Source organism: Panulirus ornatus, chromosome 37, assembly GCF_036320965.1.
Source record: "Panulirus ornatus isolate Po-2019 chromosome 37, ASM3632096v1, whole genome shotgun sequence".
NCBI classification, from domain to species: Eukaryota; Metazoa; Arthropoda; class Malacostraca; order Decapoda; family Palinuridae; genus Panulirus; species Panulirus ornatus.
Genome location: NC_092260.1, coordinates 14,124,440 through 14,150,404, shown reverse-complemented (window position 1 = coordinate 14,150,404; position 25,965 = coordinate 14,124,440). Strand labels below are relative to the sequence as shown.

The following is a 25,965-nucleotide window of genomic DNA, read 5'->3' as shown; positions in this document are numbered from 1 at the left end:
CTGTGTTGGTAACTGATTACATCACTACCTACAGGGAGAGTTCCAGGTGCTCTGTGTATGGGTACGTGTGTTGTTGATGACTTGAGCACTCAATGGTCATTTAGCCAGACTTCGTAATGTATGCTCTATCATATGGTTTCACGTGTATGTAGCAGAGTGCAAAAGGCTATCCAACCCGAGTCTATGGGGGATGGAAATGAAGTTACGTTTTCTGACTGCTGGAGGCCAGGGTTTTGAGAAGTAAAGATCTTGTGAGAAGTTTGTTGGAGGAGTTTCTGGGAGCGTGGTGAGGAAGGGGAAAAGACAGGTACAAAGGAGAGGAGAGGAGGAAGGTGCCTAGGTTCTTAGGTCTCAACCCTGGTGTTCAAAGTCGATCAAATGAGAAAAACACGATATTTGTAACGCATGTTTGTACAGGATATCAAGGTTGACTTATAGGTTAGTCAAGTCTTAGGTATGTCGACCATCAGGGTCATTATGGCCGTCAACCACCAACAGTCAAAAATCTTCTTCATCCTCAAGTGTTCCAAGATAAAGCCCTAAACCACACACACTCTCTCAATGTATACATATAGTCCTTAGCTATCTGGAGGTTGGAGGTCAATAAGAGAGACATCTACCGATGTTTTTCTCTATTTCTTGCTAGTGTTTACGTTGTCGGTTCAGGAGGCACGAACGGATATTGTTACACAACGTGTCACGTCGTAACAGACGAGACGGTAGCTTTACAGGAGAGGCAGCCGTGGAAAAGTGTTACGTCAGAGTGACGCGTATGCCATACGTCACTATCGTAGGTATGTGTCGTCACAGATTACGGACACCAGCTCCAGAGCGGCCTTGCCCTGCATCATAGCATTAAATGAATTACGAAAAAAAGGAAAAGAAAAATAAGTATTTGCTCTGAAAATAAGCTGCAAAATATCTAGAAAATACGCCGGTCGGATTATTGAATTTTGTCGCTTCGGATATTCTGTTCGGACTCAATTTTCGTCAAACTCAATTTCACGTTATCTGGACGGACGAAGCCAACCCTGTTGTGGTAAATGAAAACCGCGGTGCTCCATATGCATTTCACAGCCCACGAACACACGAGAAAAGAAAAAGGAATTAATCAGTTCATCATCGTAGGATCCAACGCTTCCGCAAAACCGAAACGTATTCATGCTAACGTTCATCTCTTTATGAAAAAAAATGAGTCTGTAAACGTTTCCACACGAAAACGTTATTGGATATATTCCACAACACATGAAGCAGATATATCACGACCAAAAAGGATGAAAAAAAAAAAACACTTCAAAACTCTATAATCCTCAAGTTAGGTAAAACAGACGAGTGTTGTTTGTACACATTAATTTCATATCATCTCTTCAGTGTATTCAAAGATATCGGTAACGTCTGTAACCCGAGCTACGTAGCGTTCCTGCCGGGCTCCCGTTACGGTGAAGACTGACACGAAACATCAGAGGAACATCTGGGCCAACAGACCTACCTTCCCTAAACCTACTCCAGAACCTACCTTCCCTCCCTCTCTCTCACTCTGTCTACCTCACTCACTACCAACTGAATCAGGCGGAGTCGTGTGTGCTGATGCTCTAGGTCTGTAAGCGTCATCGATACGAAGCAATTTTAATCTCAGTTTCAGGTAAAACAGACGAGAACACCCTACTTCCAGTCAGATTCTGTAGGACATCGTATGCCTTCTGGGGGAAATGTTTCTGTTCGTGAAGTCACCAGTAAAATTATCATCTGGAGATGAAGTCACGAGTTCAAACTCGGTGGGGAGCAAAGCCAAGCCATTCACCTTTTCATGATTTAATGGTGATCTGAAGTATGAGTTTATGCGCTTGAGACAAGAGGAGGAGGAGGAGGGTCTCTTGCCGCTTCTAATGGTAACTGGAGTGCAAAGAAAAATGCGCGAAGCCATTTCTTCGTTTGGATAAATCTCTTGCAATATATCGGCTCTAATTAACCTACGAAGTTCAGGAGAGGATTTGTCAAACTTTTCAAAATGAGAGCAAATTGAACAGCTCTAATTGATCTCCGAAGTTCTGGAATGGATTTGTCAAGATTATCGATCCCGTTTGACGAACAGCGTCAGTGCACACATTCATAAGCCAGGGCGGGGGGGGCCTCTTCCTCATCCTCAAGGCGCTGACTGCAAAGATCCACAGCTTTCACACCATCGGCGATAAAACCAATGATTTTCCTCGGATAAACTGGACTTATGAACCATTTGGCAAGCATCTGCTTCCAGATGGAGCTCACGAGACAATGCATCCATGACTGAGAAAAATATTTGCTGTGAACTAATATCTGGTTTTCATCTCTGATTGTTCTTCTCTACTATCGTTATATGGCAGTCTCCTCGTACTACTCCTCTCGCCCAGATAGCTCTATCAAGTCTCTTTCACAACCGTCAAATAATTTCTAGATTCTTGTATGGGCTTCACAAGAACTTCAGAAGTTCTATCAAACACCCTCAAATTCTATTTGGACGATCTGCAGGCGGATATCAACTCTGAGCAAATGCGCCTGAAGAATAATCTCATGATGGCGGTTTCCACAACAGCTTTAAGCCCCCAGTGTTGCACTTCGCTGGGAGTCCTTGTCTTTTGGCCCAGAATGATCTCTTTCTATGATTTTCCCCAGACTGTAGCATGCAGTGTCGTGTGCTGACCCTTCTCGCGATGGACATTTCTTCTCTTTTGTTTTGGCGTCATTAAATTTGTAGCGCCCATTGCATCCATTTGTGGGCCCAGATAAAAAGTTGTATTACTCTTGAATGGTTGTGGGGAAGGAGGTCACTTCCACATTGCATTCAGCGTCACCCACACCCGAGACAGCGGAGTATATGTGCTGAGCAGGGGATACACACGAGTAAGTGATTTCTCTCCTCAATCCAAGGCGGAAGGCCGGAATAAGGAACGAACAATGTTGATCGAGGTTAGTCTAGGACACTCATTAAAAAGCTTTAAGATGGCCGGAGAAAGGATGTGATATAGGAATGCTGCAAGTTCTACGATTTTAAGCAAAATTCTAAGTATCTGTTGAAGAGATACCAACATACAAAGTTTTCAGTACAGATGAATCACTTCAATAGGTAGCGGTGTTAGGGTCATATGTGAATGCAAGTGAATGTATCCAAGCTACGTAATACTGATACTGACAAGCATGTGTTACTTTAGATCGATCTAACAAACATGGTGTTCAAAATAGTTACCTTACCTTACCTTCCAGCTCCAGAACCTCCCTTAACGTCTATGGAGGCTCCCTCATAACGCTCAGGGCGCTCAGCCACGCTCACTGGGCGAGACCAAAGTCAAGACGTAGGTTTGTCGAGCAAGAGCAGGGTGGCTGAGGAGCGGGTGTTCCGTGTCTTTAGCGTAGACGTTGCGTCTTGGTTTCAAAACTCAAAGAAAATTCAATGAGATTCACTATACGACAGGAATTCGTTGCGTTATACTACATGCCGGTGCGAGGATTCTTGTAAATATTCACGTAGTGATGAAAAGAAAACCCACCAATCCAGAGCCTGGGCTGTCGCGCGAGGCAGTCCCGCGCCGGGCATATGGACCTCGTGAATCTTCAACAACAACAACAACAACAACAACAACAACAACAAATCTGCCGCTGTCCAGCAGCTGACGAGAACCGATTCACACACACCCAAGGCCAATTTTCAGGGTAACAGTGTTGGAAAATCTATGGTTTCGTCATTTTTTTTTTCCTATGTTCAACTTCAATTTCCTTTTTTTTTAGTATTCACAGAAAAAAAAAATGTTCGTATCTGCCATCATTAGCGTGATGCGTGCCTCTGTGAACGGAATTCTAGAAAGAGGATCTTGGGTGATGTGAAATTTGTGTGCTTGGCAAGAAACCTTCTGGCGTCATTCGTCAGCAGGCTCTACGATGACACACAGGCCTCATAAACCCTCGGTAATTGTCACTATTGTGTTGGTAATGAGGCAATACCATCCCTCGGTCATCTATTGGTTCCAGCAACAAAGGGACAAAAATGGTGTTCCCAGGCGATAATTGACACATGCATCGTTGAAAGACTGACGATGTGTGCGTTTCATACATATACATGTATATATATATATATATATATATATATATATATATATATATATATACATATATATATATAAACTTGATCGCCGTTTCCCGCGTTAGCGAGGTAGTGCTAGAAACAGACGAAGAAAGGCCGCATCCGCTCACATCCATTCTCTAGCTGTCACGTGTAATACACCAAAACCCTTCCTACCGCTTCCACTGTTCCATTCGCTGTCATTTCCACTCCCTGGTAACTTTAACACTACATTTCCTCCTCGTTTTATCTATATGGAAACTCACATCCCAACTAGCCTGTCCCTCAACCCTGATTAACCTAATAACTTCGCTTTTATTCACATTTATTTACTTCTTCTTCCTTCCATACGCTCTTCTAAATTCACTCATCAACTTCTGCAGTTTATCATTCAAATCTGCTACCAGTGCTGTATCATCAGCAAACAACAAAGAACTCACTTCCCAGGCCCTCTCATCCCTTACAGACTGCATTCTCGCCCCTCAACATACCATCCATATACAGATCAAACAGCCATGGTGATATCACACACCACTGCCGCAGACTGAACTTCACATGGAATCATTCACTCACTTCTCTTCCTACTGTAACACATGCCTAACACTCTTAATAAAAACTTCACTGCTTCTAGCATCTTTGCTCCCACACCGTATAGTCTTAAAACCTTCCACAAGGCATATATACATATATATATATATATATATATATATATATATATATATATATATATATATATATATATATATATATATATTCTTAATCGCCGTCTCCCGCGTCAGCGAGGTAGCGCATGAAAACAGTGATCTCTTCATCTTGCCCACCATGGACGTTAAGCAAGACGAGGAGGTAAGGATTGAGGTTGTAGCATTGCTTCCTAATACTCTCTCTCTCTCTCTCTCTCTCTCTCTCTCTCTCTCTCTCTCTCTCTCTCTCTCTCTCTCTCTCTCGGCCCTGACGCTTCTACACAGGGGTTAGGTTAGCGGGTGTTGTGTGCTGCATTCTTGCACCTTCATTACCTGGTTTTCCCACTGAGACCTGAGCGAATGTTTCTGAAGGTCTTCGGATCAGTCTTCGTTTGTATGTTCATTGGTATAAATATTATCAGACGCTGAATTTGGAATTCATTTATTTTTTTTTTTTTTATAGAAGTATACTTTATTTTTTCTTCAGTGACTTTTCTTAAAAGATTCTAGTTCTGTGACATCTACATATCGTAAGTTTCAAAGGACTTCTCCTTCAGTTTGATATCTTATATTCTTCACGATTTCCTTATCTGAGGGGCATCTGACAGCGGAGTCTCGTGATCTCGCTTACAGTTTAGGCAAGACGGGCTGATTTTGTTTATGTTTTCTTGACCGCATTCACAGCAATACTTATCATCGTTATCTGGGCAACTGTTTGTGTTGTCATCGCACTTATATCAGATCCAACAGGGATGAGTTTGACCATCCTTCTTGATCTATATAACTGGACTTGTATGTAAAGTATGCAAAGCCCTTACTGAGTGGCCTGATGAGCCACGAACAATTTCTTGAAATCTTGATTCAGTCATTATGGGGAATTTTGAACATAATGATTACCTCCAAAATAAGATTTTAGCTTTTTCTTGTCATCAGTTTGTCAAACCATTTTATTATACTGATTATTTTTTTTTGCCCTAATTTGTGTTGCCAAAGGCCGTCTCTAAACAGGAATAATCTAGTTTACTGGTGTTTCAATCGTGACAATCTTGTCTACATCGTTGTCACAGAGAAGGTGAACAGTGTACGAGTCATCAGTGCTGACATTCGGGAAGACTTGATATTCAGTTGAACACAGAGGATACCGTTCAAATAATTTCTTGTTAGTGTAAACATATCTTCCTGGGTGTCAATAACATGTTAAAACTCGACATTCAATTTACTTTTTCTTCATATCATCTTTCCTCCATGTGTTAAGGATGGCTATATTAGAGTCCTCTTCAGAGCTCGTGGTTACGACCCCGTCAAAGTCGCTAATTTAAACTGCACGACCACGACTATTTTTGCCGGCTGGAAAGCGTGGTTTACCTGAATTGTATCCGGCCATAACGGTTACCACCATGCAAGGGCATCTCAAGGGGATTGGGAGAATTCCTCGGGCGAGTATCCATCGCCAGGACCTTCGTCCAACGAAGTTTCGCAAACATACTGGGTGTAGAGCGAGAGGAGCGAGTACTCCAGCAGGGACCCCGTCTGTTCAGAGAGCTCCAGTCCAGTTCGGATATCATCCCATCCCGTGGCTGCTCCACCTGTAACTGGAAGGTTGTCACAGCATCGGGGGCAATGAACGGTCGGGATCACAACCACACAGTTAGACATCAACCCAGACCTGCTGAGCGCATCCTCGTCCCTCACACTTGCTGGAACACTGTCCCGTGGCGGGTGGTGCCTCCAGCAGGGAATGGACAACACCGGAATGGTAACCACAATCCTCTTCTCCATGACACAGAGACCGTGGACTCCAAGTGGTGTATGATTTCACAGCTGCCGTGCGTAAGACAGATGCCGGCAACTTTCCTGCGCCTGTTTGTATAGACAGTAAAGTGAACGAGGCCAGAGTATCAGTCAAGCTGTTATAACGGCTCTCACTCCCAGTCAGATGACGAAGGTTGTCCATCGAATGAATTGTTTCCTGCCTTTTGCAATAGATAATTATTTACTAATACACACACACACACAAATATATATATATATATATATATATATATATATATATATATATATATATATATATATATATTATCCCTGGGGATAGGGGAGAAAGAATACTTCCCACGTATTCCCTGCGTGTCGTAGAAGGCGACTAAAAGGGGAGGGAGCGGGGGGCTGGCAATCCTCCCCTCTCGTAATTTTTTTTCAATTTTCCAAAAGAAGGAACAGAGAAGGGGGCTAGGCGAGGATACTCCCTCAAAGGCCCAGTCCTCTGTTCTTAACGCTACCTCGCTAACGCGGGAAATGGCAAATAGTTTAAAAAAAAAAAAAATATATATATATATATATATATATATATATATATATATATATATATATATATATATATATATATGTCAATAAGAGCAAGGTTATTAGGTACAGTAGGGTTGAGGGTCAAGTCAATTGGGAGGTGAGTTTGAATGGTGAGAGGCTGGAGGAAGTGAAGTGTTTTAGATATCTGGGAGTGGATCTGTCAGCGGATGGAACCATGGAAGCGGAAGTGGATCATAGGGTGGGGGAGGGGGCGAAAATTTTGGGAGCCTTGAAAAATGTGTGGAAGTCGAGAACATTATCCCGGAAAGCAAAAATGGGTATGTTTGAAGGAATAGTAGTTCCAACAATGTTGTATGGTTGCGAGGCGTGGGCTATGGATAGAGTTGTGCGTAGGAGGATGGATGTGCTGGAAATGAGATGTTTGAGGACAATGTGTGGTGTGAGGTGGTTTGATCGAGTAAGTAACGTAAGGGTAAGAGAGATGTGTGGAAATAAAAAGAGCGTGGTTGAGAGAGCAGAAGAGGGTGTTTTGAAATGGTTTGGGCACATGGAGAGAATGAGTGAGGAAAGATTGACCAAGAGGATATATGTGTCGGAGGTGGAGGGAACGAGGAGAAGAGGGAGACCAAATTGGAGGTGGAAAGATGGAGTGAAAAGGATTTTGTGTGATCGGGGCCTGAACATGCAGGAGGGTGAAAGGAGGGCAAGGAATAGAGTGAATTGGAGCGATGTGGTATACAGGGGTTGACGTGCTGTCAGTGGATTGAATCAAGGCATGTGAAGCGTCTGGGGTAAACCATGGAAAGCTGTGTAGGTATGTATATTTGCGTGTGTGGACGTGTGTATGTACATGTGTATGGGGGGGGTTGGGCCATTTCTTTCGTCTGTTTCCTTGCGCTACCTCGCAAACGCGGGAGACAGCGACAAAGTATATAAAAAAAAAAAAAAAAAAAAAAAAAAAAAATATATATATATATATATATATATATATATATATATATGCAAAATTTGGTACATGCTGCAGTTACCAACGTTATTCGAGGCTACTGGAATTGTGAGATGAATAAATCTTCAATATAAATCCACTACCAGTCACTTAAACTTTCCATAACTCAGGCTTTATTAAGTTGAACCTGGCTGATATTAACCAAGTTAAGGAGACGGTAAACAGCGACACAGACTATCAGAAAACGAACAATACGGACGGCTGGTGTGCCATATGCCTCAAATCTATCCAATATTTCGCCAGTGGCGGTACCAGGAGCAAACGTCATCTAAACATCAACTGATGGCATAAATCACGCAGCAGTTGGACCTAAAAATGTGTTTAAGAAAAGAAGACGTCCTGCACACTCTGAATATTCAAATGCACAACATAAACCTCTAAAATTAAGGGTTGGCGAGGCGGGGCACAAGTTTTAGCGACCATCACAAATTTATGTACAAAGACTTTAAGTTTCGTGTTGGAGAACCTGTATTAAACTTATCAAAAGGTGTATATGAATGAAACTCACAATGGAATATTGTTGAAGTATCCTGTAGTGATGTTCTGTTCCCGTACATAGAACAGCCCCAGCCAAATATAACTTCCCGAATGGTCGAGTTGCATTCAAAAAAAAAAAAAAAAAGATATTTTTGGCTCCTTATCAGCTGTGTGGACTTCAACCAAAACAGCCGACAGAAAAACATATTTTTTTTTTTCTTTCCACGTATCAGTTTGGTCCAGGTGTTCGGGAAACTGTCGCTATTAAGCTCCACAATTCTGTACTGCCTACTATTGTTTATTTCTACCAGGGAAATTGAAGTCCAGTGGACGAATTAAAATTATAAGCCATTTTGCTATGCTTGTCGCTGTTGTTTGTTGTAACTGTCGCAATGGATGGCGAGGCTCTGTTAAAATGTGTGTGTGTGTGTGTGTGTGTGTGTGTGTGTGTGTGTGTACATGGTATAGAAACGGCAATTGCATTGCATGATGCCTACCAAGGACGTAAAAAATATTAAGCTCATGAGATCATACATATACCAAAATCTGCCACAATTGTTGTTTTAGCCAAATTCAGGTTATGTTATGACTCTAAACTTCGTCATTCAGTACGAAGTACCAATTCGTCTACTTCCTCCACTTCTGACATGCAATGCCTCTTAGTCTCTCTCCACTTATCTTCTCCATATGGCGAAACTACATGTGCACACCTTGGCACACGCTCTCAATCCTACCCAGCTTACTGTCACAAATATCTCTCTCTCTTCCAGTCCTTTACACTATCAATCCTCTCGCCCCACATACTGTCCTTATGCATTTAATTTCCAACACTTCCACCCTCCCCCGTTCTTTTGCATCGAAGGCCAAGGACTTGGCACCCGTACTTACACCGATGGAGCTACAATACCATCAAACATACCCGTATTGTCCTCACAGACGTTGACCTCTCACTCCACATACTCCTCTCATCACCCTATAGTCCCACCCACAGCCGATCGCTCTAAAGCACACCACGTCCGTCAGGCTCTTTTCACTCCAACTTTCACACAAATCAACTAGTCTGGCTCCCCTAATACACCTTATTGCCTTACTTTAATTAACATTAACTCAAGAGCTTCCTCCGCTCACACACTCTCCCAATTCCGGGCATCAGCATTCTAGAACTTCTCTCTCGAATCCGTCACCAGTACTATGTCATCTGCAAACGTTTAGCAATTGACTCGGCTTCCAGGCCTCTCCACCACCCTCATTTGACTGTAGACCCGCCCATTCCTTCATGACCCTCGCATATACCTTCCTCATCACCCAGTCCATAAACCAATTTAAAAGATATGGTGATATCACGTGCCGGTCATGTGGACTACCAACATTTGGAACCACTCACTCACCCCCCTCCCTTCCTACTCGCAATTCACGCCTTACCCCCCACTCCCACCCACAAGGAAAAGAAAAGTAGCAACCTTCCTTCTAAATCTTATTTTCGTAGCAATTTCTACAAAGCATCTCTTCAACCCCATCATCCGCTTTTCCCAGGTCCACATATGCCACATACAAATCCCTTTCCTTTTCAAATTATTGCTTACGATATTTCTAAAGCAAACAGATGATCTCATTCTCAGCCACTTCTGAGCCCACATTGCTCCTCCCCATTGTGTCGTTCTATACACGCCATCAACCCTCTCAATCACCATACTCCCATACAACTTACCAGGTATGCTCAACAGACGTGTACCTTTACAATTCGAGCTGTAACATTTATTCCTCTTGCCATTATGAACAGGCTGCTAGTCTTCAGGCACCTCACCTTAGACCATATGTACATCCTTTTCTGCAAAAAAAAATCTAACCACAATCCCATCACTCCAGTCACTTTGTCAGACATCATCTTACGCAAGGCTTTAACTACCTCCTCTCTTTTCACCAAACCAATCACTCTTCGCACAACCTTGACCAAAACACCCTCCATCCGCCGCCACATTATCTGACACGTTTAACAGTCTGTCAAATACTCGCTCAATCTCCTCTTTACCTCTTCTTAGCCTGTTACCACTTTCTCATCTGCTCCCTTTTTGTAATAATCCTTATGGTTTTTTGTTCTCACACGATTCACCTCCTTCCTAAATATTTTCTTCCTGACGTTTTCCGATACTTTTCTCATCCAATCTCTCTTCTGCCATGCTTCACAGCCTCACCACCTTCCTCTTGACCACATGCCGCTTTCTCTTGTACACCTCCCATCACTTTACTCTCCCTACACGTACCGCCCATACACCTCTCACTCCTCTTTCACGTGCAACTTCCACATCCTATCACTAATTACCCTTTCTCATACGCCCACCTCGTTGACTGCGTCTTAGTTGCTATATATGGACGCTGTCTCATAAATTCCCATCAAAAAGTACTCACGTAAACTTTTTTTTTCTTATCTGTTTGGAAGGTATGATTATTTTGCACGAAGAATCTTAAATGTGGAAGAAATATGTAAATGACAGGAACTGAGGCTCTGATTACCTACTAACTCATGTCAGATGTCATTTGTAAATTGAGGGAAAAAATGTGTATTGGAGGGGAAAGGATGAGGGAATAGGTGATGGGCTGGAAGAACGGAAGGGAGACGGGTGGAAGATGGAAGCGAGTGGGGGATGTGGTAAGAGGAGAATACCTTAAACCGACTCGACTTGAAAATTACTAAACGAGATATGATTATCATATTGTGTACCACATCACCTATATTACATTCTTATTATATATATCATATCATACATTATTATTATCATATTTGTTACCCAACATAGATGTTTTCTGCAAAATAAAGGCACAGCACGCTGGCGTGTGGGGAATGTTGTAAACAATTTCTTTGAACCTCAATTTGCAGGCATGAAGGGCGACCCCTCCGGGGTAAAACCAAGTTACCTTCCCTCTCAAATGTACGATAATTTTATCTAAACAAATGATCCCTTCTGCCCTGTCCTGCCCTGCCCTCGTACGCAGGAGCTATCATTAACCCGCTTCAGAGGGTGGTGGACTTTTCATCCAGCGTTGCTAGAAAAAGTTGGATTCATTTGATGTCTGCATCGCGCGGATATTTTGAACGAAAACAGGTGGTGTTTTGCCCCTGTGCTTACGTCCACACAATATGAAGGACTCGCCCTCAAAATCGGGTCATTGAGTTGACGTTACCTCGGTGTGATGAGCATGACCTCACGTAGACTCGTGCCATGGATCAATCTTCGGGTCAGGCACTCCTCTACGCTGACTAATGATGACCTGCTGGTTCCCTAGTGATCGGTGACCTATAGGGTCATCTCAACTAGTCACTACGGCTGCCACAGCCAGATACCAGACACGATCCTGACAAACCAATATTAATTACTGAGGGTGGAGGTGAAAATAATGTACCTACAAACATCGTATCAATGGATTCGTTATAGGCAACAGCAGATCTCTACTGTAACTACAATGATCGTTTTAGAAAATGCTAGGTTACGTTAGTCTCAAGGGTCATTACATGCATTCAGAGCACATACGCTGGTGTGTGTCATTATCTCTGCACACCCGAGAAACTGTTCACGTTCTTTCGATCCTTAGTTGTAAGTTGAATAATGACGAGCTTAATCAACCGAGCCATCGACAAACGTAAAGCCAAAATAACCAACCAACCAACCAACCAACCGTTAGCTTAGGCGAGATTTTTTAAGGTTTGCATTGTTTATGTCGATGAATAGACACCAGAATAGCAAGCCTTCCCTCTCCAGATAATACTAGGCTTGCATAACGTAATCTAATATTCTTCAAACTGTCGCTGTAGGTCGAATGGCTTTCTGCTACCTGTAACGATTCCATCGACAGGATTTCGATGATACTGCTAGGTTAGGTTAGGTTACTCCCGTCTCACACCCTCAGTGGGTACGATTACTCAAGTCTCTGAACACAATGGGATCAACCATGGGATCCGACGGCCGCCTTAAGGGCACCTCTGCTGGGCAATCTGAGCTGATCTGCAGGTATGACTAGCTGTTGTAATGGATGGAAAAGGCAACATAACTTACATGTCACCAATTAATGACTTTATTGAATTCAAAGACAACTAACAGTATATGGGCCACTTATGACTGTGGTCTTTGAATTGTTTAACACCTGCAAGAGGGAGGTTAAGGTTATTTGACTGGTGATTATAATTTGATTTTGAAGGCCTTAATACACTTAGGCAGCTGACGGGTTTCAAGCCCAAATAGCCAGTCGAAACCATCACCTTACCCTGCTACGCAGTTCTGTATCCCACATACATGATGTATATGCATGCTTACTCCACGATGTCGCACTTCGTGCACTGATCATTCAGGCATCATGGGGGTGCGGAAAAGAGCGTAACCACACGAAATCGTGTATGTAAACTTACGTAAACCCTTTCGAAGCCAATACTGCTCCGGCGTCAACGACTATACATATTCATGAACCGAGGAACCACTTGTCTGAAGGCACACAGGGACTACGGCACACGGGTACTACCATGAAAAAAACCTCGTCAACAAAGGCCATATTGAGGCCATGTTCATACATTATCTTATCAGTTGCCTGGACTCGAGATTGTCAATCAGTCTTCAATCCCGACATTCTTTTTTTATTCATTAGATCTGCATGAATTTCAGGAGCCGTCAGAATGAAATAGAAAATAGACTCGGATTTCCGCTGACCAGCAGATAAAACTCATGACTGAGACGCAGCCTATGCGCCACAGTCGAAAATATCTCAAATCATCACATACAAGATCATGACACTACAGGAAGACGCACCTCCTCGCTCCCTGGGCATCGTACGCTCATGCTTGTATCACACATCGAAGGTGTCAGGAGATGGGGGGAAACTGTTGAAGGAACTTCCGTAACTTTATAGCATCAATATTCTGGTAATGACATCACCGGAAGTTCCCTAAAATCACGAGTCAATTTTAAAAACCTCCAAGGACTCAAGCCGAGGTAACAAGGAAGGTTAAACGTTAAACTCCATATATTCAAACTTCAGGCCCTTAGGACCATGAATTTTGCGCCCGATTTTAATTATACCAAAACTGTATGAACTACGAATAAATAGAAATAATAAAAAGTAATATCTCAATAACAAAATTCTGATATGTACCATAGAGTTTTATCATGAATAAAGGTATTATAAAAATTCTATTTTGAATCATTAAAACAATAAAAAAATAAGTGAATAAACACATAAAAATAAGAGATGCCAACGGTCGAGGTACATCAACTGTTCATCCAAATAAAATGTTATAGAAATGAACATATTATTACCCCCTAAAAAAAAAAAAATGGGATGGTCATGTAAACAGCACCTGCCTTTGTTCCTAGCCAGCAGCAGTGATATTAAAACGTATGACGCTAATGTATTCCAGATGTATTTACTGGATTTAACTAGCTATGGTGTGATGAGACTAGTATAATAAAATATGCTTGATCAAAGATGCACAAGGGGTATCATATTACACACCGTGGATTTATTGTCTACATGTAATTTGATACTTACATGAATCCAATAAAAGATATATGTATCGTAACATACAAGAGTCATCTAATGAAGTGAAAGGTATCGAAAAACCTTGTGCACTGCTGATTACCACCATCAACATGAGGAGTAAGCATTCTTTATCTAACGACAGAGAAAAAAAAAATAAAGGCAATAGCAAAACACTCGTACCGATATCCAAACTGTATTGACTAGGAAAAGACAGCATCTGATGTGAGAGATTAAGACATCAGTTATCACACGTCAAAGACACTACTAAATATCTATATAGCAGGATTTGGAAATCATAAAAAAATACCCACCTTGCTTTTACTTTATTTACATGTAAAACAAAAGGTGAGATCTGGAAACACGATGTCGAGTTGTCATTTACGATAACTATCACCAATGACTTTGTGAAAAAAAAATACACTGACGTAAGATGGCAACATCATCTTAAAAAAAGAACGTTAGAAATACGGTTAAGCACACGCGGCGGTTTCGTATTTGAGAGGAAAATACATTGTCTTATAATACAGTTGCTGTCTAAAAGAACGACTGATTGCCTATTATATCTTCGTTAACATGTATGATACCTCTTGCGTCCAACTGAAACTTGGTGTATGAGGGCAGGGTTTGGCACAGAGGGAGTAACTAAATCAAAATAAAGAAAATCAACTAACCATAGTTAGACTGAGGCTTTATTTGTAAACCAGCTGGAACTTGGAAAACCTGAACTTAGCCTTGAGATGGAAATCTAGTCTGGCGTTGGGACTGAAATACCGTAACTTACGTAAAGAAAACTGGTGTTTGAACGATACGTCTCATGTCACTACGATAGTTATACTCTATTATATTCCTGAAATACGATAGTTATACTCTATTATATTCCTGAAATACGATGGCTATACTCCATTATATTCCTGAAATACGATGGTTATACTCCATTATATTCCTGAAATACGATGGTTATACTCCATTATATTCCTGAAATACGATGGTTATACTCCATTATATTCCTGAAATACGATGGTTACACTCCATCATATTCCTGAAATACGATGGTTATACTCCATTATATTCCTGAAATACGATGGTTATACTCCATTATATTCCTGAAATACGATGGTTATACTCCATTATATTCCTGAAATACGATGGTTATACTCCATTATAGTCCTGAAATACGATGGTTATACTCCATTACATTCCTGAAATACGATGGTTATACTCCATTATAGTCCTGAAATACGATGGTTACACTCCATCATATTCCTGAAATACGATGGTTATACTCCATTATAGTCCTGAAATACGATGGTTATACTCCATTATATTCCTGAAATACGATGGCTATACTCCATTATATTCCTGAAATACGATGGTTATACTCCATTATATCCCTGAAAGCGAGTAGTATTTCCCAGTCTCGCTTTACTAGGATGGTTATACTCCCATATACTCCAGAGAGTGACTAGTCTTTCCCAGTCTCACGTTCCTAGGACGGATATACTCCCATATACTCCTGACGAAGCTTTCCCAGATATCGATGTCCAGATAATCAGTCACACGTTCTCCGTCTGTCCTTCACACAGGCCCAGCACTTTGTGTCTGCCATTCATAACCCTTTAACAAAGTACTGCCACTCATATAACTCATAAAAGTCATCAAGAAACTCACATTTGTTTGACTATAACACTGTCCCTCAATAGTTTATGACGTGTAAACTGTTAAACTGTCCAATGTTAAAAGAGCTGTAAAGCTACCTAGACAGTTAATCAAATCTGGTTTAACACCTTACACCTCCAAAACAGATATGTTACACTCTAACGAAGGTGTTGCTCATGACGCAGCTCACACTTCCAGAACATTCTGGAAACAAAGACGGAAATTTTTCAACCTGATAAAATGAACAGATCTGAAAGAAAACACTGAAGGCCAGTGCTCATATCTTTCCGTCTAAGAAAATGGAAAAAATGAAATTATAACTTTTTGTCTGGTCTCCTTCGCAACGCTCTATTTTTGCCTTACTTCATTTCACTGCTGGCGTGACACACATCAATCCTATCGTAAAAAAAATACAAGGTATAAAAATCGGTAAAATATTCCTGTACTTTCCCGCACACACACACACACACACACACACGACTCTGTTATATAAACTACTTGTTGCTGAAAATATTCTTGAGTGATGTACATATATACATATATTTTCTCGCAGTTCGGGCGACACATGAACTTTCCATTCGTTATAGAGACGCGCTCGAAGCGCACCGTCTGCGCAGACGAGGGCCGAGAGGCTGACAGACCCATGTCAAGAGCGGTGCTCATATCAATTCCTAGTGAAGGTCAAAGCACCGTGTGAACTGTTAACCATGAAGTTTTCCAACACTGAATGTAATCATTGGGGCTTCAAGAAACAGATTATCTTATCTATTTCTATTTTTTGGCATAAGTGAGAATGTAATGTACTCAATAGAATCAACGAGCGTGTTATTCATACTGCAAATATCTGTCAAATATCCTACACTGTGGGCAATGGAATTGTGGTTCCCCTCGTCCCCACGTAATGAAAGAGAGGGCCAGTATACTGCTTCTGTGTCATTAACCCCATTAATCCTTTGCCTCCAATCATGGAAGAAACCTTAGTCAAGTTCACAGAAATGGTTGCCACAGTGGCTGAAACGTACCACCCTGCCGAGCGCAGCGCTCAACTGCCACAATCCACTTCGCACAACAGCCTTGCTCAAACTCTCTACCGCTTTACCGTCCACAACTCGAGTGTCAAAATTGTTCTACGTTTATTAAATCACCGACTCTTTGTCTCCGTACGCTTTCATCCGCCTCGACATTCATTTACTCACACTTGTTCTCCAGCCGGTTCTCACCTCATCGCCTCGTCTGAGTGGTAAGTTTTCAAACGTTCCAACCCCCCCCCCCCCAATCCCTCCCCAAGAAACGTTATCTATAAACTTTCCACTTGATGAAAAATAGCGTCATTTAGCCCTAAGTCCATGATATTTTTCATGGGAAATAACACAAAGGAATTTATGAGTATAGTTTGCGCGTTTTTATCTATTTTTTTTTTCTTTTGTCAGTACAGAGTTTAAAGAAGAAAACGGTTTCAGGGTGTTCCTGGGCTACATGGGCACTTACGTGAATATCAACTACATATACACAAAAAAAACAAACCACCTCACCAGGAACAACCAGTTATACGAAAAACAAAAGACACACTACGAGAATCCTACGTGGATTATGAATTCAAATTGTCAACAGAGAGACTGAACTCGTTACCAACATGACCTACGTGGGAAGACACAGCCTGTACACCGTCCAGAAAGACTTTACACCAACAAGTAGGCTTCGCCGAACTGCGTCACCAAAAAACACTACTTTCACTCGAGAGACAATTGTTACATCTACAAGGACACTATGCCGTTAACAAGACACACGACACCTACACGTCCAAGAAGCACTAATCGTTATGAAACACCAACCTAATATCAACAATCACAACACTAAGTTATTACAACTACTTGCTCCAGCACTACGAAATAGCTAATGAGCGTCCAGTGTTACATGCACGTCTGGCTACCCACAAGTCATACCTATTCTAACTCGGCCTCTCTCAATCATCACCACATTCTCCACTGACTTCTCCACACGCACCTACGTTGCAGAAAATAACTTCAAGTAAATCTAAGGAAAAAAAAAATCATGATTGATACGTAACAAAAGCAGCATCAACCCCACTCGTATCATGACACAACTCTGTAAGGCAATCTGACTCAACTAACCTTAAACAATAGCTTGACAAGTGGTCCAATATCTGATCTTTTAGGAGCAGATGGTTACTACATCAGGAGCAGAAGTTTAGACTTTTGCAAATCTGTATATCAATGAATGGACCCAAAATACTGAGATCTACTGTTAAGTTATTCATGAACTCGTCAGGCGCAAGTAAAATCATCCAAACTAAAAGTGAACTGAACAGCATACTACAATAGGAATACAGACGACATCGCACAATGAGAGAGAGACTCTTCCTCGTGAGTATTGTGATTACTTCCCTCACACCGCCACCTGAGCTTGTCACCGCCGCCTCCAGCCTGGCCCAAACTAGCAACTCCCAGTTGAGGCTGCTCGACAGACGAACACTACTTGGTGTGCCTGATTCCCTACTGTCAAAGAGAATGTGTGTGGAACAAAGATTGCGATGTCTGTGCCGACTTTCCCCAACCTCCTGACAATTTGCTTACTCACCTTTAACAATGTGATGCGATAAACTGACATATATAGAAACTGTTGGCAAACACTTGTACATAAATATCAACATTCCACCACCTACGTGTACACAAAAATGAAAACTGTATTACACAGAGACTGATAACAAGGGAGCGCTTGTGTGTATAATGTACGTCAGTAATATATATGGGATATATGTTACGTAGATATTAAACTCAACTGAACACTTACATTCAATGCGCCAGACAGACAGTGGCGATGGAAGGTGTGATGGGCGAGTTACTCATATCCACGTTCACTAAAGGTCTGGGGTTGTCGCCTCTCACACACAGATCCTGTTGCCGAGGGAAAATCTGTCAGATGTTTAATGGAAGCAAGACATAACGGAAAAATTCCCCTTTCACTCCCACTGACACAAACAATGCAATCAAAACCTTATAGAAGTCTCTTGCAACAGTATAACATACTTTCCCATAATACACTTTGTCCAGTTGCAGTCCAAGCACTCACAGATATATACCTTCAACCTCTCCTGGCTACACAACAAAACCCCTAACACCTGGACAATTAGCCATTATCATACAAAGGTTAAAACCCTCCAAACCACCCAACTCTCCCTTCTGTCATCACTTGTGTCTTCAGGATTCAAAGTGTGATAAGCTCACAGCAGAATCAAGCAAAATATCTCATTCTTACCGAAACAACATGGATTCAGACAACCACTTCGCCAGATCTCATACAACACATCCGAAATGGCTTCAGCCGCACCTATAAGTGGCAAAAGGAATTAATATAGCATTTGACACTATACCTCACCGCACCTTCACACAATAGACACTTGATACCACCTTCCACAACACTGACAAGAAGTGGCTGGTCAGCCTTACAGCCAGTCACTCACGACGACTTCACCTCTAAAACCCTTAAATACAGCACTACATTAAATTACTGAAACAACAGTTCCACAGACGTCTTAAACCATCCTTTTAACCCCGTGAGAGAGAATCCAACTTGCACCTCCAGTCGAATGGACAACACACATCAACACAAAAGCAAAGTACAAACTTAATGCCTTCATAACTCCTATCAACACTACATGTGGACAAGAAAAAATCATCTAGGATGCTTTACAAACAATTCATCCTCTCCACCCTGACTGAATCACGCCTCATCCATCGGGTCGCTCACCGAGCTCTCTAATGCAAAAACAAGGCTGCAAAACAAACAAAAGACAATACTCAAGACAATCACCAGGTGCCTAGCAACCAAAGGTACCCAAATCCCACAGTACACAATGAAACAAAGATCCACCACGTATAATCCTGCCTTAATGTGCTTACCGCTTTGCAACAGCGCTTGAACCCTCACACGACCAACCCCAAAAACAGAAATGAAAAGCTTAACCCAGCCCTCGAGTTCAGCTACCCATGCTCACATATTCTCCCACTCCCTAACAAACAAAACACTAACAAAACATGTACACTAAAATGGCTCATCGAGCACCACAACAACGCCTTCCCACTCAAGTTTGAAACACCACTCCACCAGACACACACCCATCTGAAACTACAATCCCTAAACATACATGTGTTATACTTGCGCTTCTACACTATAAATACCTATTCACCATATCTCAAGGCCCTTCTTGACCGCAATGCAACTCCCACAACGAGGACACTAAAACACTTACTGCTCACTTGACCACCATTCCTACCACACGGATAGACACGCATCACTACACTTCATAACCTATGGTTCCTCCAGGTGGACGTGGCCGGTTTCCTGAGCGCTGCAGAGGCCCGAAAGGAAAGACTCCCTGAGACACACACACACACACACACACACACACATACACACACACACACATACACACATTATTTTTTTTATATTTTGTCGGTGTCTCCCGCGTCAGCGAGGTAGCGCAAGGAAACAGACCAAAGAATGGCCCAAACCACCCACATACACATGTATATACATACACGTCCACACACGCACATATACATACCTATACATTTCAACGTATACATATATATACATACATAGACATATAAATATATACACATGTACATAATTCATACTTGCTGCCTTTATTCATTCCCATCGCCATCCCGCCACACATGAAATGACAAGCCCCTCCCCCCGCATGCGCGCGAGGTAGTGCTAGGAAAAGACAACAAAGGCCACAGTCGTTCACACTCAGTCTCTAGCTGTCGTGTATAATGCACCGAAACCACAGCTCCCTTTCCACATCCTGGCCCCACAAAACTTTCCATGTTTTACCCCAGACGCTTCACATGCCCTGGTTCAAGCCACTGACAGCACGTCGACCCCGGTATACCACATCGTTCCAATTCACTCTATTCCTTGCACGCCTTTCACCCTCCTGCATGTTCAGGCCCCGATCGCTCAAAATCTTTTTCACTCCATCTTTCCACCTCCAATTTGGTATCCCACTTCTCGTTCCCTCCACCTTTGACACATATATCCTCTTTGTCAATCTTTCATCACTCATTCTCTCCATGTGATCAAACTATTTCAAAACACCCTCTTCTGCTCTCTCCACCACACATCTCTCTTATCCTTTCATTACTTACTCGATCAAACCACCTCACGCTACATATTGTCCTCAAACATCTCATTTCCAACACATCCACCCTCCTCCACACAACTCTATCTATAGCCCATATATGTATATATATATATATATATATATATATATATATATATATATATATATATATATATATATATATATATACATATATATATATACATATATATACATATATATATATATATATATATATATATATATATATATATATATATATATATATACACATATATATTCTTAGTTTTCAGTTGAATAATAGTTAGGAAGTAGTGAGTATGCTTTTCTACCGTCCCATGTATTTGCTAGCATGCTGCAAATTTGCTTTGCTTCCTCCCAGCTCACAACAAATGTTATATATTCATGAACTGCCGATGTAAACTAAATAAGCTGACGTCGTTACTTTCACTGCTACAAAGTTGTATAAACGACCGTTGACGATCACTTTTATTTGAGTTGTAAAAATATCCAACTTGGTCTTCAACACGTTCCACTACAACCCAACTTTATATTTCACAAGTTTCTCAACAACCCAACTCTATAGTTCACAAATTTTACGACAGGGAAAACAAAAAATCACTTCAAGGCCATGGGAGAAATTGGCAAGAGCCTAAACAGAAAAAAGAATAATAATAAAATGTTCCGTTTGTTATAATTTCCCTCAGTCGTTCTCTCTCATAGAACATCATCCATTTTCGGCAGATATCAGGAACTCCACAGCACAGTCATCGCCAACGCGCACTGCATGGGTACGTGTGGTGCCGGTACCTTATCAATCATGATCATGCAACTGATGAAAATGTGATACACGATGCGCTTGCTTTGGTCATGCACGTGTGTGTGTGTGTGTGTGTGTGTGTGTGTGTGTGTGTGTGTGTGTGAGAGAGGCTGATAACAAGACGGTGTAGGTGGCGGGGACATCAATACCTTCCCTGAAGGCGGATGCTGGCTTCATATTTGCATGTATTCGATTTCGCTGTACTGTTCACGTTTGCAAGTCATTCTTAAATGAAATTATCATTATCACTATCATTATCGTATTATTAATATCAATATCATTATCATATTATTAGTATTGCTTTCTGTATGTTTTATTGCCAGTTCAGAAAACAGCTGACAGATACTTCCATCTCCCAGGTGTTGCAGACCACATCCCACACCACCACAATTCGCCACAGTCGCCATACACCAACTTCTCCTCCCCATTATCGTAACTTACGCTGGAGATTGTGTGTGAGCGATTTTGGCGCCGTGTGTGTGTAAACACAAAAAGTGATCAGCTACAGCAGTTTCGAAGATACGACTTTGGCGCTATGTCAAACGTACACAAGTAATTTTCACTTTCTTACGTGGAACAAAGATAAATATTGATATAAGGACGCCAAAATTATTCTTTTCTTTCTACAATTTACATGTATGCACATGGCCGGAAATTAATCCACCAGTTCAATGACGGTAAAACGTAAACAGTGACCGTCATGTGTAACTGTATCGTTCGTATCTCATGATCACATGATGAAGATTTCCACGTTACACACACAACAGAAAACATCTATACTTTCTGTCTCTCTTGTTCTTTGGAACGCCACCGAACGAGTCTATATATGACATGATGCGTGAGCTCAGTGACGACTGGGCTCTGAAAACATGGTTGGAATGTGCGATTTCATATTGATAAAACTAGATGAAGCGTTCTAACCTAACAGTGATGACGACAGTGACTTAGGTCTCGATGACCACACCTCGTTGCCCTAATCTGAGCTCCCATAATCGTCGGGATTAGAACATTCTCTGAACGGAGAAGAAAGAAGGAAAAAAAAAAAGTCGTATTTCATCTACTCCGAGCCTGAATCTATACGAAGTCCGACAACGTTTCTGGTCTTTCGTTAGAACTAAACTTTGGTGTCTTTGTGTAGCTTAAAGAGTTGCGAGACAACGTACAGTTTCGCCTGGTAACTAAATGTTTCTATGAATCTGGATTCAGCGGAACTAACCTTATTTCTGATTAGCACTGACCTACATACGTAATTTTTCTTACTGACCAGCATATATGTAGTTTTATCTCTCTAACCAGGGCATGTGAAGCGCCTGGGGTAAACCATGGGAAGTTCTGTGGGGCCTGGATGTGGAAAGGGAGCTGTGGTTCCGGTGCATTATACATGACAGCTAGAGACTGAGTGTGAACGAATGTGGCCTTTGTTGTCTTTTCCTAGAGCTACCTCGTGCACATGAGGGGGGGAGAGGGTGTCATTTCATGTGTGGCGGGGTGGCGACGGGAATGAATAAAAGCAGCAAGTATGAATTATGTGCATGCATATATATGTATATGTGTGTGTGTGTGTGTATATATATATATATATATATATATATATATATATATATATATATATATATATATATATATAGATATATATATATATATATATATATATACGTTGGAAATGTATAGGTATGCATATGTGCGTGTGTGGACGTGTATGTATATACAAGTGTATGTGGGTGGGTTGGGCCATTCTTTCGTATGTTGCCTTGCGCTACCTCGCTAACTTGGGAGACAGCGACAAAGTATAATAAGAAAATATAATATCTCTATATCCGGAGCCCAACAGTGGGAGTGTGGATGGTCTTAGGAATCATCTTAATACCTGAAGAAGGCGTGAAAGAGTTAGTGGCTGGTGGTTACGATTTGACGATGACGACTTCAATGACCCTCACAGCCGATAGGTCTTTTAAAACGCCCAAGTTAAGCAACAAATCTCACCTTGCAGTCTGTCATGTCTTAATGCTCTTTTCTTGCATACCTCCCTCCTGTTCTCCACGAAATTGCCAGTTCCCAGAAGCTACTATACCGTCTTAAATGGCAGGAGGCAAGTAAATACCTTTCATCTTGGAGGTTTACGGCGGCATATTGTTTTCAAAAGACTCCAAACAAACTGTTACTGAGAATTATAATCACAGTGGCAAGGGTCGTTACGCTGCTTTTTATCACTTCAGGGCTGAATTATCGATGCAGGACCCTCTCCTACTCTTGCCTGTATTAGAGTGCGTGTTGGCAATTAGGGAGGAGAGTGGAGGAGGGGACAGTGGGAGAGGAGGAGGAGGAAAAGGGGGGAGGAGGGGAGGGTGTTGGCCAGCTAAGGTAAGCAGCCTGTATTCAGCGGAGCGTTGGTGTTTACGTGATTTTGGAACTACAGGTTCGAATCCTGATTGCGGCAGTCGGTCCACTGTCAACAAGGCTGTTCATCCACCCCTAGGGATTGGTGGACAAAATGGGTACCCGACTATATATATATATATATATATATATATATATATATATATATATATATATATATATATATATATATATCACGTTAGAAATAACATTATAAATGCAAATTAAACAGGAAGTACATATCCCAAAATCTACATATGCCACAAATAAATAATCGTACAAAAAATGCGACGTACGTTATCAGTCAATAAAATTTTCTGGGATATCGTCCCATAGAAAACGTGAACACCCTCTTCTCCCAAGTCAGTCAGATAATGATGAGTTTCGTGCGCTTTGACCACAGTGCCTAGACATCAATATTGGGCCCGGGAAGTTAACAACGAGAAATTAATTACTGGCATTCATTAATCGTGTCCATGATTAAATCAAGCTGGTATCAGACAGATGATGAACTAATCAGAACTTTGGTTCAATCGATAGCCAGGCTATGAATAGTTGTGTGGGGTACGCGGGGGCAACGAGCAGGCCCAGGACATACGCACACACACACACACACACACAATGAGGAATTCGATTAAATTTTCACTTGAGGCGTAACCACATGGAGGTGGAGTCCGATAACATCTACCTATCTATCATATATATTTGACATTTCCCGCGTAAGACAGGTAACTTCAACAGAGGCTTGAAGGAAGAAGTCCTCACTTGGCTCCTCCTTCTGGTCCCTCTTGGAAAATAATAAAGGATGGAAGAATTTCCAGCCCCCGCTCCCTTCCCTTTTAGTATCCCTCTACGACAGGCAGGGAATACGTGAGAAGTTTTCTTTCTCCCCTATCCCCTGGGATACTATATATATATATATATATATATATATATATATATATATATATATATATATATATATATATATATATATATGCCACGAAATATGTGTCATTCTTAAGGAACTGTATACCACTCTCGAACGATTCTCGTTTCAGAGGAGCTTGCATATCAGTTAATGACGCGCTGCTGCAATACGCTTGTCACATTTCGCATAACAAAGATGTTCCACACGTCCGCATGATACTGTCTCTTTCTAGAATCAAAAGTCCTTCTAGATTTAGGTTTTCTAACATAAGCCGTACGGAAAAATGAACATCTGTAATAGATAGTTAGCATTAAAGACTAAAAGCAAATGTTTTTTTTTTTTGAAGTATTTGCATACAGGACTTGTCTTTCATTAGGAATCATTTTACATACAAGTTTGGCATAAGATGTGGAGGAAAAATGTGGACGTCTGAGAATAGATCATATCAGGCAGGGAACACAAGGTGGGTGTGGGGCGTGAGCACGAGGCTCCGGGGAGTGACGAATTACACCCACCCATGGATGGTGATGATGCATCTGTGAAAGACACTCTCATCACCGGAACCTGGAGCCCCAGGCCGCCGCGATGGTGCCACTTTGACAGTACACACACATACACACACACACACACAGAGAAAAAGTCTTCTCAATTCTGTGAAAGTAACTTTCTACCTACCACCATCACGGGGGTCAGAGATAACTTCATTACTCTAACATCCTCACGGAAGAAGATTTCGTCGAACATCATTTGTAAAACAGGAAGGTTTGGTTCACATTCTAAAAACGCACAGCTTAAAATTGAGCGCAAAGCAAGAAAAAATAATCCAGTTAGATGAACATTTACTTGTATCTCTGGTGACTGTATTGTTAACATCACCAATGACTGTGAGGGGGAGGGGTTTCTCCCAGACGCACAGTTCATGTCTTTTGGGACCAATAACAGAGAAAGTATCCAATGCCACATACCGTCGC

At 41.6% G+C, this 25,965-nt stretch overlaps 1 protein-coding gene across 2 annotated transcripts in view; it reads right to left on the bottom strand.

The window, feature by feature from the left end:
• Nucleotides 1-25,965, bottom strand: part of LOC139760516 (uncharacterized) — a 746,927-nt gene that overhangs the window by 368,860 nt on the left and 352,102 nt on the right. For both annotated transcript variants that reach the window (XM_071683811.1, XM_071683810.1), the window contains one exon: nucleotides 18,551-18,654. The gene's annotated coding sequence lies outside the window, so the exon portion shown is untranslated. The remainder of the gene's footprint in view (nucleotides 1-18,550; nucleotides 18,655-25,965) is intronic.